The sequence below is a fragment of the Petaurus breviceps genome, unplaced genomic scaffold (genome assembly GCF_028583685.1).
Source record: "Petaurus breviceps papuanus isolate PSGF00001 unplaced genomic scaffold, PetGlider_PUasm1.0 185, whole genome shotgun sequence".
In the NCBI taxonomy this organism is placed as follows: Eukaryota; Metazoa; Chordata; class Mammalia; order Diprotodontia; family Petauridae; genus Petaurus; species Petaurus breviceps.
In genome coordinates this window covers 30,895,904-30,916,856 of record NW_027185797.1, presented here as the reverse complement: position 1 = coordinate 30,916,856, position 20,953 = coordinate 30,895,904, and the positions used below count along the sequence as shown (strand labels likewise).

Sequence of the window (20,953 nt, the reverse complement as noted above, 5' to 3'; positions counted from 1 at the left end):
AATACATATGTGAGTGTGTGTATATATGTGTACAGGTATACATAGACAGAGGACACAGGACTGATTGAATAGGAAGGGATGATACTTAAAAGGTGAAATTGAGAGGTGAGAGAGGAATATAATGAGAGGAGATGGGGAGAGACAGAATGGGGTAAATTATCTCATATAGAAGAGGCAAGGGAAAATTGTTACAATAGAGAGGAAGAACAGGAAGGCAAAAGGGAATAATCAATCTTACTCTCATTGAATTTGGCTTATGGAGGGAATGACATATACACTAAATAGGGTATCTTGACCTACAGGAGAGTAGGGGGGAAGGGGATGAGAGGGGGGATGATGGAGGAGAGGGAAGGTTGGGGGGGGAGGGAAATTGGAAGCACACACTTTTGAAAAGGGACAGGATCAAAGTAGAGAATAGAACAGGTGGGGGTGGAATAGAATGGAGGGAAATATAGTCAATCTTTCACAATATATCGATTATGGAAATGTTTTGTGTAGCTACACATGTACAACCTATATTGAATTGCTTATCTTCCCAGTAAGGGTGAGTGATGAGGAAGGAAGGGAAAGAGTTTGGAATACAAAGTTTCAAAATCAAATGTTTAAAAAATATTAATTCTTTTTGCATGCAACTGGTAAATAAGATATACAGGCACTGGGATATAGACATCCAACTTGCCCTACTGGAAAGTCAGAGGGGGAGTGGGGAAGAATATATGAGAGAGAAGACTGGGGGAGGGGGTATATAGTGGGATCACTGTTTTGGGGTGGTGAGTAGGGGAGAGACAGGGAGAAAATTTGTAACTCAAAATCTTGTGGAAATGAATGATGTAAACTAAAAATAAACATAAAATTTAATTTAAAATAAAATAAAACACCTAATGAACAACAACAACAAAAACCAGAATTGGCCAAATGGAAAAACAGATATAAAAATTCACTGGAGAAAATAGGTTCTTAAAAAAAATCAGTATTGGTCAAATGGAAAAAGAGGTACAAGAGCTCACTGAAGAAAATATTTCCCTAAAATTAGAATTGGGCCACTGGAAACTGATGACTCCATGAGAATTAAGAAACAATAAAATAAAGTTCAAAAATGAATAAAAAGAAGAAAATTTAAAATACCCCATTGGAAAATAGAAGAAAATATAAAATATCTAATTGGAAACAACAAAAATATATTAAGGAGAGATAATTTAAGAATTATTGTATTCCCTGAAAATCATGATCAAAGAAAGAGTCTAAACATCATATTTCAATGAATTATTAAGGAAAACTGTCCCATATCCTAGAACCAGAAAGTAAAATAGAAGTGGAAAGAATCCACTGATCACCGACTAAAAGAGATCCCAAGATGAAAACTCCCAGAAATATTATAGCCCAATTCCAGAGGCAAAAAAGACAATATTTCAATCAGTCAGAAAGAAATCACTTAAATATCATAGAGCCACAGTCAGGATCCCACAAGACCATGTTAAAGGAGCAGAGGATGTGGAATATAATATTCTGAAAGGCAAAAGGATTACAACCAAGAATCACCTACCCACCAAAATTAAGTATAAGTCTTCAAGGGTAAAAATAGATATTTGTGAAATAAAAGCCTGTCAAGCATTCTTAATGAAAAGGCTAAAGCTTAATATGAAATTTGTCTTTCAAATACAAGATTCAAGAGAAGCACAAAAAGTAAACATAAAAGAGAAATCATAAGGGACTTAAGGTTTAAATGTTTACCTTTATATATGGGAAGATGATACATGTAACTTCTTAGAACTTTGTTATTATTAGGTTACTTAGAAGAATTCTACATGGAAAGAGAGCATGAGAATGACTCAATTATGAGTTGGGATGATTTAAAACAAATGAATAGATGAGAAACATGATGCCCTGGAAGAAGGGGGAAGGAAGAGAAAGAATGGAGAAGATTATCTCACATAAAAAAGGTACACAAGGAAGAGTTTTTACAAGTGGAGGGGAAAATGGTGATTGGGTTGGGGAGGCAATACTTAAACCTCACATCTAAACTGGCTCAAAGAGGGAACTATATATGAATATTTGAATATTTATATTCAATATGGAATATGAATATATATTTCCCTCTTACACATATACATATATATTCAATTCGTAATAGAAATCTATCTTACTTAACAGGCAAGTAGCAGGGTGAGGGGGATAAGAGAAAGGGGGAGTTGATAAAAGGGAGGGTGGATAAAAGAAGTCAATGGTCAGAAGTGAAACAGACTTTAGAGGAGGGACAGGGTAAAAAAAAGAGAGAAAAAGGATAAACAAAAGAAAACAAAATGGAAATAAATGTATGGTTAATAATCATAACTTTCAATGTGAATTGGATGAACTCATCCATAAAATTGAAGCAGATAACAAAATGGATGATAAACCAGAATCCAACAATATGGTGTTTACAAGAAACATACTTGAAACAGAGACACACACAGAAGAATAAAATAAGAGACTGGAGCAGAATCTATTATGCTTCAATGAAGTTAAAAAAACAAGAAACCAAAAAGACCCAAAAACAATGATAGCAGGGGCAGCTAGGTGGTGCAGTGAGTAAAGCACCAGCCCTGGAGTCAGGAGGACCTGAGTTCTGTTCTGGCTTCAGACACTTAACGCCCATACACACACAAAAAAACTAGCCATGTAACCTTGGGCAAGTTACTTAACCCCAACTGCCCTCCAAAAAGCAAAAAGACAAAAAACAAAGAAACCCAAGGATGGCAATCTTGATTGCAGACAAAACAAAAGCAAAAATAGATCCAATTAAAAGGGATAAGCATGGAAACACATTTTACTAAAAGACACCATAGATAATGAAGTAGTATGAATAAGAGATATATATGCACCAAATGACATAGCATCCAGATTCTTAAAGGAAAAGCTGAATGAATTACAGGAGGAAATAATTTAAAACTATACTAGTGGGGCACCTCAAATTTCCCCTCTCAGAGCTAGAAAAATCTAACCATAACATAAGAAAAAATTCAAGAAGATGAATAGAATCTTAGAAAAGTTATATGTGATTGACCTCTGACAAAAACAAAATGAGAATAGAAAAAAGTATACATGTTTTTCTCAGCTCTATGTGGTACCTTCACAAAAACTGACCATATATTAGGGCATAAAAACCTCACAACCAAATGTAAAGAAGAAAAAATATTAAATGCACCCTTTTCAGATCACAATGCAGTAAAAATTTCATTAATAAAGGGCTATGGAAGCATAGATTAAAAATTAATTGGAAACTAAATAATTTAATTCTAAAGAATGAGTGGGTGAAGAACAAATCATAGAGATAAGCAATAATTTCATTAAAGACAATGACAACAATGGGACAACATTCCAAAATTTGTGGGGTACAGTTAAAGCAGTATTTAGGGAAAATTTATATCTCTAAAATGCATATATTAATGAAAGAGTGAAAAAAGGATCAATTAATTGGACATACACTAAAAATACTAGAAAAAGACCAAAACAAAAATCCCAATTAAGCCCCTGAATGGAAATCCTGAAAATCGAAGAAGAGATTAATAAAATTGAAAGTAAAAAACAAAACAAAAACAAAAACAAACCATCGAACTAATAAATAAAACTAGGAGCTGGTTTTATGGGAGAAAATTGGCTAATTTGATTTTTTTTAAATGTGAAAATCAAATTACTGCTATCAAAAAAAAAAAAGAATGAGTGCACCACCAATGAAGAGGAAATTAAAGCAATTTTTGGGAGTTATTTTTCCCAATTATATGCCAGCAGAGTTGACAATCTAAACTTAAGAGTAGTTACAAATATATAAACTGCCCAGATTTACAGAAAAAGAAACATAATACTTAAATGATCCTATCTTAGAAAAAAAGAAATTAAAGAAGCCATCAATGAGCTCCCTAATAAAAAATCGCCTAATAGATTTATAAGTGAATTCTACCAAACATTTAAGGAATGATTAATCCCAATACTATATGAACTATTTAAAAATATGCAAATAAGGAGTCTTATTTGTTGAAGAAAGGCATAATGGGTAAAAGAATAGATGAATAGTTATCTTAGCTGGGAAATTGGTATATATTGCCAGAGTTAACATGTTGAGAAAATGAGAGCAACAAGCTTCATAGAACACTAGATTTTACATGAACAAATGGCAAGAAGACCATTTTTTTTATAACTTTTCTTTGAGTTTAGGAATATATTGCCAAATCATTTAATTTCTCTCCAACATCTTTCACATGTATAACCTGACCCTCAAAGGTCATTGCTATGGGGTTCTCTCCTCATTGGTGGAGATGAGTGAGGGGCGGATCTGATAAGAGCAAGAGACAAGAGAGATTCTGTTTCTCCTAATTTCCAGCCTTGAGAGAGAAGATAAATAAGGTCACTGAAGGGAGAGAAAGACTGGAAAGAAGACAACATGAGAAGAGCTGGCAGTATTTGTCATGTACCTGTCCTCAGCTTCTTATACTAGAGACTGAGGAATTTTCCCCTTGAGTGCAATCTGGGACAAGCTCTCTCTTGGTTGAGCTGAGATATCTTGCTCCTAATGGGAGAGCTCTTTCAATCTGTATTATCCGGTATATATTCTCTTATGTATACTTTCTCTGATTTCTGTTTTGCTATCAACTTGGATAAATGAATTTCTTTGCTATTTGTTATGTTTATTCATTTTGGAACTGATATTTTTGGGGAAGGGAGTCATGCATTGAATATAAAGCTTGAGATCCCTCCTCCCCTTAATAAGTAGTGATCACAAGTTTAGCTTGAACATGAAAGTCATTCCCCTTAGGCTAACAATATTTGGAGGATAAAATAGACAGAATGCCACCCTCTCTCTGAGGAACACAGTGGCCAGCCTCTGGCCCCAAGGTACTTCTTCCCTTCCTGGAAGGAATGATAGTATCCCTTGGAAAAGGGTGGGAGAGGGGGAGGAACCACCAGAAATGGCTATTCTTAGTTCTCTTTGAGCCACACACATAATACCCAACACTAAGGCCTTCATCCTCTGTTACCTGTACAATTGCCATAGCCTCCTAATTAGTCTTCCTGTCACTAGTATCTCTTCACTCCAATTCATCATCCAAATGGCAGCCTGAGTGATTTTCCTAGAGTTAGATCCTACTGTGTAACCTTTCCCCTTACTCAATAGACCCCAGTAGGTCTCTTTTGCTACCAGGATGAAATATAAAGTCATTTGGCATTTAAAGCTCCTCTTGAACAAATACAATCACTGAGTTTCAGAGCTGCAAAGGACATTAAAGGCCACCCAGTTCAACCCATGGCAGTATAACCCCCCCTTGACTAATGGTCACACAGCCTTTGCAAAAGACCTCCAGGGAGGGAGAAGCCAGCCCATGATCTCCCAAAGCAGCCAAAGTCAATTTGGACTGGTATAAATGTTTGAGATTTTTGTCCAAGTTTTACCACAGTGTGGCTGCTGCATGTACACATGAAGCCACAGGTAAGGGCTGAGCAGCAGATGGACACCAAAGGTGGATGAGCATCCCAGAAAAAGGCTCAGTAAGCCCTCACGCTAGAAGTGTCAGTCCCTACCTCAGAAATCTGCTTTTCTTGGATAACTTTCTCTGCATATCTCACAGAATCCCAATTACCCCCATCTTGGCTTCCCAGACTCTTTGTCTTTTGCCCCTGCCACTCAATCAGGAATGGAGCACTCCCGAGTCACTTCTTCCCCTTCTTCTGGAAGCTGTGGGTTAGAAGATAAACCACTTCATTCCTGTCACAAATAATAAGTAATGCTTTAGAAGCCTGAGCTAATGGCTATCTTACATCTTCATAATCAGGCTTCATTTACATTGATGTCAGGGTTAAAGGAGATGGAACAAATTATACCTTGGGAAGGGGACAGACATAGCCCAGAATGAAAGAGGAAAATTACAAAGAGGCTTTCATCTTTCATGCAATTCTCTAAGATGGGGGAAATCTCAAATTGCAGAATTTTCTTTTCTTCTCTTTTTCCTTTTTATTAAAGTTCAGTTTTTGCCAGAATTCAAGTAAACAGACCAGCATATTCTTTTTCAAAAAAATTTTTTTCAAAGTTTTTTAACATTCAGTTTTATAAAATTTGGGGTTTCAAATTTTTTCTCTCTCCCTCCTTCCCTCTCTCCCATCCCCCTCAAGATGGCAAGAAATCTGATATAGGCTCTACATGTACAATCATATTAAATATATTAGCACGTTGGTTATGTTGGGGAAAGAAGGAATCAAAACAAAAGGGAAAAAGCATGAGAAAAAAAGTGAAAATAGTCTGCTTTGATCTACATTCAGACTCCATAGTTCTTTCTCTGGATGTGGAAAGCATTTCCCATTATGAATCTCTTGGAACTTTCTTGCTGTGAAGAGCCAAATCTATCAAGGTTGATCATGACACAATGTTACTATTACTGTGTATAATGTTCTCCTGGGTCTGCTCACCTCATCAGCATCAGTTCATGTAAGTCTTTCCAGGTTTTTCTGAAATCTGCCAGCTCATCATTTCTTATAGCACAATAGTATTTGATCACATTTATATACCACAACTTGTTTAGTCATTTTCCAATTGATGGACATTGCCTCAGTTTCCAATTCTTTGTCACCACAAAAAGAGCTGCTATAAAGATTTTTGTACATGTGGGTCCTTTTCCATTTTTTATGATCTCTTTGGGGTACAGACCTAATAGTGATATTGCTAGATCAAAGGTTTTATTGCCCTTTGGTCATAGCTCCAAATTGCTCTCCAAAATGGTTGGATCAGTTGGCAACTCCACCAACAGTGCATTAATGTTCCAGTTTTCCCAGGTCTTCTCCAACATTTATCATTTCCCTTTTCAGTCATAATCGCAAATCCGATAGGTGTGAGGTGGTACCTCAGAGTTGTTTTAATTTTCATTTCCCTAGTAGTCAGTAGTGATTTAGAACATTTTTATGTGACTATAAACCGCCTGTTCATATCCTTTGACCATTTATCAATTGGGGAATCACTTGTATTCCTATAAATTTGAATCACTTCTTTATATATTTTAGAAACAAGTCCTTTATCAGAAACACTGGCAGTAAAAATTGTTTCCCAGCTTTCTGCTTTCTTTTAATCTTGGTTGCATTGACTTTGTGCAAAACCTTTTTAATTTAATGTAACCAAGACTATCCATTTTGTATTTCATAATGTTCTCTCTCTCTTGTTTGGTCATAAACTCCTCCCTTCTCCATAGATCTGACAGGTAAACTATTCCATGCTATCCTAATTTGCATATGGTATCACCTTTTATGTCTAATTCGTGTGCCTATTTTAACCTTATTTTGGTACATGGTGTAAGATGCTAGACCAGCATATTCTTGAGAAGTCCTTTTGACCCTAGATGGATGAGAAGTTTGTGTAGGGCGTAGGATTAAAAACTAACCAAATCCAAGAGGGAGAAACTAAATATTGGTGTGTATGTGTGTTTGGAGTAGAGAATAGGGGCATAGTCAAACACCTTGGAAATTTTCTGAAATCTTCATTAGGGTTATGTGTTATGAAGTTAGGGTATGTGTGTTGGGGTGGAACAAAGGCTGGAGGCTATAAAGATTAGGCAAGAGAGTAAAAGAATGAAGGGGAGAAATCCCTGCAGTGACAAAAATCTAGCTATGTATCCAGAGTCATAACTAGAAATTGTTGACACCAAAATAAGTACTACGAACCATGTCTAGAGCAACTGACATGAGACTTAAATGGAGTCAGGAGATTTTGATCATCCCACTATGAGTGAATAGATATCTGGAATATTGACCCATGGCCACTTTTAGGGAAGCTGCTGCCATGCGGGTAGGATGGGATGAAGAACAGGGAAAGATGGGGTAGAGCACACTCCCACTATTCTAGCAGGTCAAGGCTATCGGTACCTTCCTGATTGGAGAACACCCCTCCAAATTCAGCATCTGAGAGGATGGCCTCTGGGTGCTAACCTTTAGAGGGAGCTGGGAGCTCTTGTACTCGTCCCTAGGTAGTAAAAGTGAGCTAAGCAAGAGCATCTCAGAGTTGTGGTAAGAACACCAACCGGGGACCAGAAAGTCTGGATTTCAGCATTGCTCCAGCCAGATAAAGGATTCCTCTTGGAAACTCTGCACCTCAGTGTCCTCATCTGTAGGAGAGGACAGAGATGGACTAGGTGTTACCTAGGGTCCTCTCTAGCTCTGAAGTTCAATGATTCCATGATTATGGTTTACCTTTGGGCACCAAGGACTTAGAGAAGCTCTGCAATTCCTAGAGGATAAGATTTCAATGAAGCTTAAGAAACGAGACTTTTTAGTTCCCTTTTCAGATGAGGGAAAATGTTTTCTTTCTTTTATTTAAAAAAAATAGAAAGTCATATTTCCTGAGAGTGAGCCCAGAGTTATATAGGGGAAGTGAGGAGTGGTCAGGGTTGTGAGGGTTGTGATCAATGGCCTCAGATTCAGAGAGCAAAATGAAAGCTTAGTTAGGGCAAATAGGGCTAAGTGGTAGCACGTAATAGGGCAGCTAGATGGTAAAGTGGAAAATGCAATAGGCCTGGAGTCAGTAAGACCTGAGTTCAAATCCAGACTCAGACACTTATTAGTGGTATGACCCTGGGCAAGTCACTTCACTCTGTTTGCCTCAGTTTCCTCATCTGTAAAATAAACTGGAAAAGGAAATGGAAAAATTCTAGTATCTCTGCCATGAAAACCCCAAATGGGGTCATGAAGAGTTGGACACAACTGAGCAACAACTCAACAGGAACTAGCATGTTTGCCACCATTTGGGAGCAGCACTGGAAAATGGTCAGGAGGGCTTGGCTTATTTTGGTTTTTGATTCGAGACTGAAATGTCATCCGTGTAGGGGAGTCCTGGGACTCCCTGAGCTGCCCAAGGCAAGTCACATTTCACTTGTCTTGGACTCATTTCTGCGTGTGTGAGCTGAGGAAGCAGATTCAGCCTGCAAATGCCCTTCCAGCTCTAGATCTGTCCTCCCAGCATCCTATGATTCCTTCACCAATGCTGATTGCCACTTTCTAGGCAGCTCATCATCTTAGAGATTTCCTGGGGTAACTGAGAAGTGAGTGAGTGAGTGACTGGCTTGTGGTATCAGAGGCAAGACTTGAATCCAGGGCTTTCTGTCTCCAAGGCTGGCTCTCTATCCCCTATGCCATGGTAGCTTCTCTGTATTTGCTAAGTGACTAAATAAAAAAGGCACTGGAATGAGCCTTTATTCTGGAGTCAGAGGAACTGAGTTCAAATCCCACACATGATAGTGACTTCCTGTGTGATCTTGGGTCTGTGACTGGGCCTCCCTTACCTGTAAAAGGAGAAAGCTGGACTTGATGATCTTTTCTAGCTCTGAGTCTGTGGTCCTGCAGAATGAAAAGTTTTATAGGCCTGGGAACTATTTCCAAGCATCTTAGCCTGGAGGGGAGATGGAGAAGGAGGAGAGTATTTTGTTCTGCCTAGGTTTAATGTTATTATTCTATGTTATTAATACAATAGAGAATGATTTCTTTAATAACCAGGGAGGCTATTTTGCATTTGAATAAAAGGCAAATGCATGTAGCTACCTCCACAAACTCTCTTTAGAAGAGAGAAAAGAAGTCGGTTTTCTTTCATGAACAATTTTGTGTTACTAAAAGCCCTCAGAGGAGAATTCTGGGTATCCACCATCAAGTGCAGAGAAAGCTGTTACCACTATTTTTTTCTTAATCTCACTTCATCTGACAGGTTAAAATTGAATAGGAGGGAAAAGGCTTAGGAATTCAGGACTTGAAAAAACCTGGCCACTGCCTGCATTCTGCACAATTAGATCCAATTGCTCTGCCACGAGGGGCTTCCCCATCAGCAGACACTGAGCCTTTGATTTCCCTGCTGCCTCGTAAAATGATACATCCATAAAGGAGATGAGCACATTTGCAGGGCCATATTCCCATGTTTGCAAGGCTTGGCAGATAAGAAAGAATGACAGAGACAGGGGCTCTTTTAAAATGACACAAAAGAGTTCCATCCTGAGGAGGCCTGAATGGGGCCAAGGTGAGCGACAGTGTTCCTATGGGTAGGCAGCCTTCACTCCCAACCCAGCTGTGCCTCAGGAGGTGGCTGTCATCTTTGGAAGGTCCCAGGAAAGCCCAGATGGCTCTGGGCCTGGAAGGGCCCTCAGATATCACCGAACATTCGTGTTGGACAAAGGAGTAAACTGAGGGGAGGGGAGAGGAGGGGAGCAACTATTGAGGTCACATGGAAAGTCAATGAGGATGCCTTCCTCCTCACCTTCCCCCCACTTCCTTTCTTCTTTTAAGATGATCCAGAGAAAACGAAACCACTCCCTCTCTGACCCCTGAGGATGTTAATGTTCTCAAGAGATATTTGTGTCATCACCCTCCCCTCATTAGAATAGAAATAGTTCATCCTTATAAAGTCCCTTCTGATTGCCCACCTTTTCATGTTCCGCTTGACTCTAATGTTTATGTTTCAAAGTTTCTATTTATCTAGTTGGGGCAGCTAGGTGGTACAGAGGATAAAGCACTGGGCCTGCAGTCAGGAAGACCTGAGTTCAAATCCAGATTCAGACACTTTATGACCCTGGCCAAGTCACTTAACCCTGTTTGCCTCATTTCCACATCTGTAAAATGAGCTGGAGAAGAAAATGGCAAACCACTTCAGTTATCTTTGCTAAGAAAACCCCAAATGGGGTCATGAAGAGTCAGACAGAAGAGTTTGAAAAATGACAGAAAAAATAAAAGCCAAGTCTTTTCCTCAGGAACACTTGGTTGGCCTCTACTCCGTTTATGGCCCATATATCCTCCTGCAGGATTACACTCTGAGGCTTGAGTTGAACTGGGCTACCTATTTATAAGCATGCAGCTGTTTAAAATACAATAAGCATTTTATTAAGAGCCAACTGTGTGCAGTCACAGCTAGTCGGCTATTCATAAGGTGTGCGCCTTAAGGCACGGGACTTTCTTTGCCAGTAATATGGGGATGCAAAGGCTTGACCTGCCTATCTCAGATGACGTGCTTAGGACCAGATCCAAGTGTGCCTGTGAACTGTCCCATTGGCTCTAGGCCATGGAACACTTTGACCAATGACTTGGATAAAGGCACAGGTGGCGACTTTTGTCAGGTTTTGACAAGATCTTGACAGAAAATCGAACTGAATCCAATAAGACAAAGTTTAATATGAATAAATTGGCAGGCTTATACCTGCTTTCCAGCCATCTACTTTACAAGTGCAAGATGACAGAAGGGTGACTGCAGAGAGGCTCATCTGAAAAACGTTTGGGCTTTTAATGGACTGTGAGCTCATGATCAGTCAATATAGTGTTGGATCAGCCAAGAAACCTTGGGTCCTGGCATAAAGAGAAGACAGACTCACTGCCTTCTGCCCTGATAGGATCACACCTAAAGTATGCTGGTCAGTTCTAGAGTAAGCAAATTAATACATGTGAAGTGCTTTGAAAACTTTAAAGACTATATAATTATGGACTATATTATTATTATTAATTTTAATTCAATTTAACTAATGTTTGTAACACTCTCCAAAATGTCAAAAGCAGTTCCTGTCTCCAGGGTCTTCATTGGACTGAGGGATGCAACATGTATATAGACCCAAAGAAGTGAAATGAAAAAACATTGAGGATGCAGAATGTACTAAAATCTAATGATCTTTTGGACATATGAAATCATTGAAACACAAGAGAGCAGCTAGTTTGAACAGAGAAGGCACCCATGGCTTAGATGGGGTCCGTCATTGCTCACTCTGCTTTGGTTCCCTGGGAAATGAATTCAGGCCCAGGATGCCTCCAGTTCAGTTCTGTTGGCTGTCATGTCATAGAGAGGTGGATGGAAAGTTGCTTCTGATGCCTGTGGGCTTCAGTTACCCATGAGTGGGTCTTGGAGAGCTCCAGTTGGGCCAGGGGGGTCTTGGGGACTTTCTGAAAGTAAAGTTCACGTAGCAGCTCCCTTTCCAGGTTCCATGTGCACAATCAGCAAAGAAGATGGAAATCAGCCCAATTTTAGCTGATTGCCCATGAAATTGCCCTGTAATTTTCATAGCCACTTGTTAGACTCCTCAGCAAAGACCTCTAGCTAATTTACCCAACTATAGTCAGCTGTGTTGAACAGTCTTTAAGAGACAAGATGGTACCAGCTTCCTGTTTCCTTTGTTCACAAGCATCTGTTATGATAAAATAGTAAATAGTCTGTTTTCTCCAACTGCCACAAGAGAATGAGTCTCTTTGAAAGCACTACCCTGGAACACCAGATAACACAAGTTCTAGGTTTTGTTCGCCTGTAATAATTATGATCAACACTGACTAATTTCTTTCACATTTTCACGGGATTTACACACATGATCTCATTTGATAAGCACAACCACCCTGCAAGGCAGGCACTGTAGGTATTGTTAAGCCCATTTTTAGTTTAATTTAATTTTAGGCCCATTTCTGAAATGAAGAAACTGAGGCTCATAAAGAAAAGCGCTTTGCCCAGTGTCACAGCCAATGAGCATCAGAGGTGGGTTATAAGCCCAGGTCTTTCTAACTCACAGCACAGAAGACTCTCCACTCTGCCACTGTTGCCTCTCCTCTGACATTACTTCTTCGAGACTTCACTTCTTGCCTAGTGCCAGGAAGGATATGCTTTTCACAAGATGTAAACAGACCTTGGCCAACTGCATGCATAAACCTTACCGACTGACCAATTATAAAACTGAAAATATACATTCGTTTTAATGGTTCAGTGGGAAAAAAGTGTTGGACTTGGGGTCAGGTGAAACCCATGTTTGGATCCTTCCTTCAACACACTCAATAACTGTGAGTCTTTGGATAAAGACTTTTGACACTCAGTTTCCTCACCTGTAAAATGGGAGTAATAAAATGAGATCATGTGTGTAATGAAAGCCCTAGCTTTACACATTTTATTATAAATCGTGGCACTGGGGAGCTAAGACGGTGGAATAAGCTGTAAATCACTGTAACTCTCCTCCAAATACGCCTTCAAACAACCATAAAAGTGTCCCAAAACAAATCCTGGAACGGCAGAACCAGCAGAAAGATGGAATGAACAGTCTTTTAGCCCGAGAAACGTGGAAGATCAGCAAGAAAGGTCCATCTCCCTTGAATAAAAGGTGAGCACATTCCATGACAGGAAGCATTCCAGCAAACCAGCAGGAGATACTGAGCCTCAGTGTGGTGGAAGAGGCAAGCTCCAGCACCAGGACTCCTCCAACATGCCTTTAAGTAGCAAGGGGAACTGGCAGACTACAGTTCCAAGAACCACCACATTCTTCAGCATAGCTAAGAGCAAACAGGCATCTTCCAGCATGACAAGCAAGTAGGCCAGGTCTGCATGTGATTCAGTGTATCCCTGGGAAATGAAGAAATACTCCATTGGGTCTCTGCACACATGAGATACCAGCACTAGGACCCCAGCTCTGTGCCAGGTAAGCTGCCAGATCCCTACAGCCTCCAGGAATTCCAGCCACACCCTCAGTGCAGCACCAGATATGAGGGTCCTGAGTGGGCTTCAGGGTAATATCAGTGCAGTGCCAGGTAGAGAACCAGGACCTGCAACCCCTGTTACAAGAAGCCTGAGACAGTGCTCTTCCATGCTGGGTGCAGAGCTCCAATTTAAAAGAAAGGGAAAAGCACCCTCTCCCCACCCCCCAAAAAAGATGAGCAAAAAACGACGACAAAGAAAGAGTCTGGCTATGGAAAGTTATGATGTGACAGGGAAAACCAACACACAAAGTCAGAAGAGAGCAACAATGTTAAAACACCCGCGGGCAAAACTCCAAAGAAAAATGGGAAGTGGTCTCAAACCCAGAAAGAACTCATGAAAGAATGCAAAAAGAAGCTTTCAAACAATATAAGAGAGGTAGAAGAAAAATGAGAAAAGAAATGAGAGTGATACAAGAGAATTAGGGAAAAAGAGTCAACAGCTTAGGAAACTGCTTAAAAAGAAGAATAGGTCAAATGTAAGAGGAAGTGCAAAAGCTAACTGAGGAGATGACTCCTTAAAAGTTAGAATTGGGCAAGTGGAAGCTTATGCCTCTATGAGGCATTAAAAATCAATCAAAAAAATTCAGAAGAATAAAAAAATGGAGGAAAGTATAAAATACATCATGGGAAAAACAACTGACCTGGAAAGCAGATACAGGAGAGACAGTCTCAGAATCATTATCCTACCTGAAAGGCATAATCAAAAGGAGGACCTGGACAACACTTTTCAAGAAATTATGGAGGAAAGCTGCCCAGAGGGTAAAATAGGCATTCAAAGAATCCACTGATCACCTCAGCAAGGAGATCCCAAAATAAAAAACTCCAAGAAACATTATAGCCAAACTTCAGAGCTATCAGATTAAGGAAAAAATAGTACGAGTGGCCAGAAAGAAACAATTCAAATATCAGATAGTTACAATCAGGATCACACAGGACTTGGCATCTGCAAAATTAAATAACTGGAGGCCATGGAACATGATATTCCAAATGACAAAGGAGCTAGGTGTACAACCAAGAATCACTTACCCACAAAATTAAGCATAATACATTAAGGGGGGAAATGGTCATTCAATGAAATAGAAAGATTTCAAGCTTTCATAAGGTGAAGACCAGAACTAAAAAAAATTGACCTCTAATATCAAGACCCAAGAGAAGCATAAACAGGTAAAAAGAGAAAAGAAAGCACAAGGGATTCAATAGACATCCCTACATGGGAAGATGATACTTGTAATTCTTAAAAATTGTATCACTAATAGTGCAACTAGAAGGAATATACATATTCAGAGGGTATGGGTATAATGTGAATTTGAGGGAAAGACATAAAAACTAAGGGATGAGAAGGAGGAGTGGGTGCAGAAGGAAAGTAGAGGTTGAATAGGATAAATTATTTTACATGAAGAAGTGCAAAAGGCCTATTACAGTGGAGGGTGGGAGATGAGCATCACTTGATCCTCACTCTCAACAGTATTGGTTCAAAGAGGGAATTATATATGCATTCAGTATAGGAGGTGAGGAGATCAAGTAAAGGGGGTGGCGTGGGGACTGACAGAAGGGAGGGCAGATCAGAGGATGCGGCAGCCCAAAGGAAAACACTGGTGAGGAGGGAAAGGGGGAAAGGAAAGTAAGGAGAGACAGGAGGAAGTATAGGATAGAGGGAAATACGCAGGTGGTAATCATAATTGTAATGTGAATGGGATGAACTCTCCCATAAAACAGAAGCAGATAGCAGAGTAGATAAAAAATCAGAACCCTACAGTATGTTGTTTATAGGAAACACACGATGCAGAGAGACACACAAAAAATAAAGGCAAGGGGCTGGAGAAGAATTTATCAGGCTTCAGCTGAAGTTTTAAAAAAAATTTAAAAATAAAAGAAAGAATAGCAATCCTGATCTCAGATGAAGCAAAAGCAAAAATAGACCTAATGAAAAGATAAGGAAGCTATAGCTTATAAGAGGTACCATAAATAATGAAACAATATCAGTACTAAATATGCAGGCACTAAGTGGTATAGCATCCAAATTCTCAAAGGAGAGGTTAAGTGAGTTACAGGAAGAAATAGATAGCAAAACTATACTAGTGGGAGACCTCAACTATCCCTTCTCAGAACTTGATAAATTCAACCAAAAAATAAACAAGAAAGAAACTAAGGAGGTAAATAGAATATTCGAAATGTTAGAGATGACAAACCTTTGGCATGAGTTAGACATAAAGGGTGACACCATAAGCAAATCAGAAGAGCAAGGAAACATCTACCTGTTAGATTTAGGGAGAAGGGAAGAATTCATAACCAAACAAGAAATAAAAGCATTACAAAACGTAAAATAGATAATTTTTATTATATTAACCTAAAAAAGAAATTAAATTAAATTAATTTATATTTATATTATATTTATAGTATATATAAATAAGAAATTAAATTAAATTAAAGAAAACTAATACAACCAGGATTAGAAGGAAAGCAGAAAGAGGGAAAACAATTTTTATAGCAAGTGTCTTTGATAAAGGCCTCATTTCTCAAATATATAGAACTGAGTCAAATTTACAAGAATACAAACCATTCCCCAGTTGATAAATGGTCAAAAGATATAAAAAGGAAATTTCCAGATGAAGAAATCAAAGCTGTTTATAGGCAGATGAAGAACTGCCCTAAATCACTTTTAATTAGAGCAATGCTTCTTAAACTAACTGAATGTGGGGGTTGTGAAAAACTTGGCAACAGTAAAAGGTTTCTGAACATTCAATGACCAAAAATTAATTCAAAATCAAATGTGTGATGAAGCTGAAGTTTCTGGCAGCAGCTGCCCATGTTGCATCATGCAACTTCACTGCAGCCTTGATTCTGAACACACAACATACGTAATTTGCACTACACATGCTGTCACACCATGCAACGCCAACAAGTGCTGCCAGGAACATCTCGGCTCAGATTTGGGACTATTGTATGTTATAAATGGCAGATTTTTTACACATATACAAAAAAATACATCTTACATACCAAATTGTTAAGTGAAATTTGGCTTAGGATTAGGACAGAATTTCTAACACTTTCTGAAATGACCCTTAATATACTTCTGCCATTTTGTACTACATATTTTTGCAAAGAGGCATTCTCAACATTGATGATTATGAAATCAAAATGTTGATCAACTCTGAAAAATGTTGAAGATGCTCTATGTCTCAAATAATCCACCATGATTTAATTCTTTATGTAAAAATAAACTAATATTCATTTTATTAGTATGCCAATTTGCTTTTGTCTTTAATAAATAGTAAAATTATGTTTATGCCAAAGAATTGTTTTAAAATAAATTTCTTTATCATTCATTATCAGTAGATGTTTGATTTGTATACCTGTTTTACATACCTATATACAATCACATGAAAATTTCTTGGGCAAAAAGGGATTATGAGTGTAAAAAGTTTAAGAAGCCCTGGATTAGAGAAATGCTAATTAAAACAACTACTACTTTGCACTTATCAGATTGGTTTATATGATGGAAAAGGAAAATGATAAATGTCAGAGAAGATATGGGAAAATTGGGATGCTAATGTATTGGTGGAGTTGTGAACTGATCCAACCATTCTGGGGAGCAATTTGAAATTATGCCCAAAGGGCAAACTGTGCATACCCTTTGATCCAGCAATACCACTAGTTAGTATGTATTCCAAAACGATCTTAATAAAGGGAAAAGGACATACATGTACAAAAATATTTATAGTGGACCTTTTTGTGGTGGCAAAATATTGGAAATTGAAGGCATACCCATGAATCGAGGAATGGTTGGATGAGCTGTGGTATATGAATGTAGTGGAATACTATTGTGCAGTAAGAAATGATGAACTGGCAGATTTCAGAAAAACCTGGAAAGACTTGTATGAACTGATGCAAGGTGAAATGAGCAGAACCAGGAGAATATTGTATACAGTATCAGCAACATTGTGTGATGATCACTAATGAATGACTCAGTTCTTCTCAGCAACACAGTGATCCAGCACAACTACAAAAGATTCACAAAGGAAAATGTTATCCACACCCAGATAAAGAACTGATGGACTCTGTGGATAGAAGCATATTTTTTCACTCACTTTATTCTTTCTCATGTTTTTTCCCTTTGATCTGTTTCTTCTTTTACAACTGTGACTAATATGGAAATATTTTTACATGATAGCACATGTATAAACTATATCAAACTGCCTGCCATTTTCAGAAGAGGGGAGAAGAGGTAGGAGGGAGAAAAATTTAGAGCTCAAAATCTTGTAAAAATGAATTCTAAAAATTTTCTTTACATGTAACTGGGTGAAAAATAAAATACTATTTAAAAATAAATTCTGGGCACTAATAACATAACAGTCCTTAGGAAAAAAATTCTTTTATCATAGGTAAAAATGCTGTTGATGATTTAATTGGTTGAAGAGCAGAATGAAGAACAGGCTTTGAGCCAACCCCAGGGTTGTTAATCTTTGCTCTGTATATCATTTCATCAACTTGATCCCATAGTGGGTCTTAAAGATAGTTGTTTTTAATGATGAAGGGGCAGTGTTGCTAAGTAGATAGTGTTGGACTTGAAGAAAGGAAGATAACAGATTTATTATATGAAAACTTTTTCCAATTTTTCAGCAAATTTTAAGTACCTACTATATATAATTATTAAGTACTTGTGTATAAAGTACTTAATACATATGTTTGTATATGTCCACAGATATATAGATAGATATACTTAAGTGTCAAATATATAAATATGCACATACATGTATGCATAATTATCAGTCTCTGTGTATATATCTATCTATTCATCCATCCAACTGTCTACCTGTCAAGTATGTATGCATTTCTCTATCCATCACGCACAAGTCAAGACATCACCCTATGATGTCATTGGTCTTCTTCAAAAATGAAGGATAAACAATAAGAACTACAATCTAATCTATTCTCCTTTAAAAACAATTTAGTTCAGCGCATAGAAGACTGACTATGCAGTCAGGAGGACATAGATTCAAATCCTGCCTATGACACATAAGGACTGTATGACTATATTTTTTGGTGAACCCCAGGAAACTAACTCTCTAATACTCTAAGTTAAAGATGACTTTCCAAGTTGCACTGGTGGAGGGAATTTCCACACTGGAAATTAACTGCATTAGTGAACTCACAAATAATGATCCACTCCTCCTCCAAAAAAGAAAAAAAAATTCTTAGTAAAGGGTAACTTCAAACTTAAGGCAGATTGGACAGAGGAGCAGTTTTAGTTTTTAAAAAAGTTTGATTGTTCTTTTTATGGCATTTTGTGGAGAAAAAAAGATCCTGTTATAAGATAGAGACTAAGGAAGAATGACTTATTTTTGGTTTCCAATTTGCACTGGGGAATGATGAAATTGAATGCAGTTGCCATTATCTTGATATATGGGTTCATTCTTATGTCCTTTCTCATCTCTACAGATACTTTCCATGGGTTGACCCTCTGCTAATGATCTGGGGAGGCCAAGCTGTCATGTGTCAGAGATTTACAGTTTTCTGTCATCTCATCCCTGCCTCATAAACTGCAAGTGAGTGCTTCATTATGGAGGCTAACACTTGAAATTCTAGTCTGTCAAAGGCAAGATTCTCCATTCCCTCCCCTCCTTCTTCTCCTTGATATTGTGCAAGATACTTGGTAATAACTCATTACTACTTCCTAACTCATCTTTAGTGTAAAACTCCCTCTGGACCATTCTCCGACTTGGATTTGTGTCAGTGAGTTGATTTTCCAGAGGAAGAATGATACTTCAGGCTCTAGGTGTCACCCTATGGTTGCATTCCTCAATTGTCATTCATGAACCTTCACTAGTGTGCTTTCCATTGATGATCAGTCTGTTGACTACATTAGCTCTTAGAAATGGCAGAATAACAGGGTGGCTAGGTGGCACGGTGAATAGAGCACTGGCCCTGCAGTGAGGAGGACCTGACTTCAAATTTGGACTCAGACACTGAACATGTACTAGCTGTGTGACCTCGGGCAAGTGACTTAACCCCAATTGCCCTCCCCTCTCCAAAAAAGCAAAAAAAAAAAAAAAAGAACCCAATCAAATGGCAGAGTAAGAAAATAGTTAAAACATTTTCTGTCCCCACCTCCCCAACTCTGAGTGTATTCTCCACAAATACACACAAAATTCCTAGAAAGAGTAAACACAGAGCAAAATGGTGGTGAAGCACACACGTTGGATACATGTGTGGTAAAGACAACCCATAAGTTCTTGGAAGTCCTTTCTCTCTTCAGAGTCTTCATGCAGCTCCTTCCCCTTGGGTACAGGCTCTCTGTTGAGTGAATTGCCCACTTGAGTTCCCAAGGTCTACTTCTCACTAATTCCACTCTCTACCAACAGGGATAACACTCCTTGAGTCTTCTTCTTCCCGAAGGTAATGGTGTCTCTGTATTTGTTTGCCTGGAGTGTGTGTGTATGTGTGTGTGTTCTCTCCACTGGAAAGTACTTCTTATTGGCCCTTCAAAAATATATGGTCAATGTAGTAAATGTACTAGGTAAGGAGAGAGAAAACTCTTTCACCACCTCACAGATAGGATGTGTCAGAAGTGAAACCTGAACCCAGGTCTCCCTGACTGGCCCTCTAAGCACTAAATTTCTCAATAATATTATTGCTATTCATTAATCAGAGGTCAGATTTGTAAAGAACTTCTTGTCCATGATCTCAGCTGAGTCTCACAACAACCCTGTGAAGCAGGTAGGGCAGGTGATCTTTTTCAGATAATAATCCTCACTGGCATGTATACCGCATTCTTTTTTGTAAAGCCTTTTCCGTTGCTTCTCATTTGACTTTAGAAACAGCCCGGTGAGGTGAGTATCATAGGTATTACTACCCCATTTTACAGATGAGGCTGCTCTCTTTTGAGTGATCTTATATCAGTAAAATGGAAGCAATTGGAGGGCAGGATCATCTTCACTTTTGTTTTTGGGTCCCCAATGCCTAACATATAATAGATGGCTTGTAATGAATTGATTATATTGAACTGATATTAAGTTGATAATGTTGATTAACATTGACCTGAAGATAAGGGATACTAAAACATTTGTAAAACTCTCCACTTCTGCCATAAAAAGCAGCTCTTTCTTTCTTTTTTAATTAATTAATTAAATTTTAGTTTTAAAATCCATTTTTATAAAATTTTGAGTTTTAAAAGTCCCCCCCACCCTGCCCTCTCTCCTCGCCAAGACAGCATGCAATCTGATATAGGCTATACATGTAAAATAATATTAAATATATTTCTACATTAGTCATGTTGTGAAAGAAGAATCAGAACAAAAGGAAAAAAGTATGAGAAAGAAAAGACCACCCAAAGAGAGAGAGAGAGAGGGAGGGAGAGAGACAGAAAGAGAGAGAGAGGCAGAGAGAGACAGAGAGAGAGACAGAGAGACAGAGACAGAGAGAGAGACAGAGAGAGACAGAGACAGAGAGAGAGAGAGAGAGAGAGAGAGAGAGA

General features: G+C 38.4%; 1 protein-coding gene across 9 annotated transcripts in view; it reads left to right on the top strand.

Moving 5' to 3' along the window:
• The window catches only part of LOC138161784 (serine/threonine-protein kinase 31-like), a 231,861-nt gene that overhangs the window by 161,137 nt on the left and 49,771 nt on the right, over window positions 1-20,953 (top strand). For 2 of the 9 annotated variants that reach the window (XR_011168465.1, XM_069088716.1), the window contains one exon: window positions 18,919-19,025. The exons of 6 other annotated variants lie outside the window; for them this stretch is intronic. The gene's annotated coding sequence lies outside the window, so the exon portion shown is untranslated. Of the gene's footprint in view, window positions 1-18,918; window positions 19,026-20,953 lie in introns of those variants that run through there. One more of the 9 variants, XM_069088717.1, reaches the window with a different exon arrangement.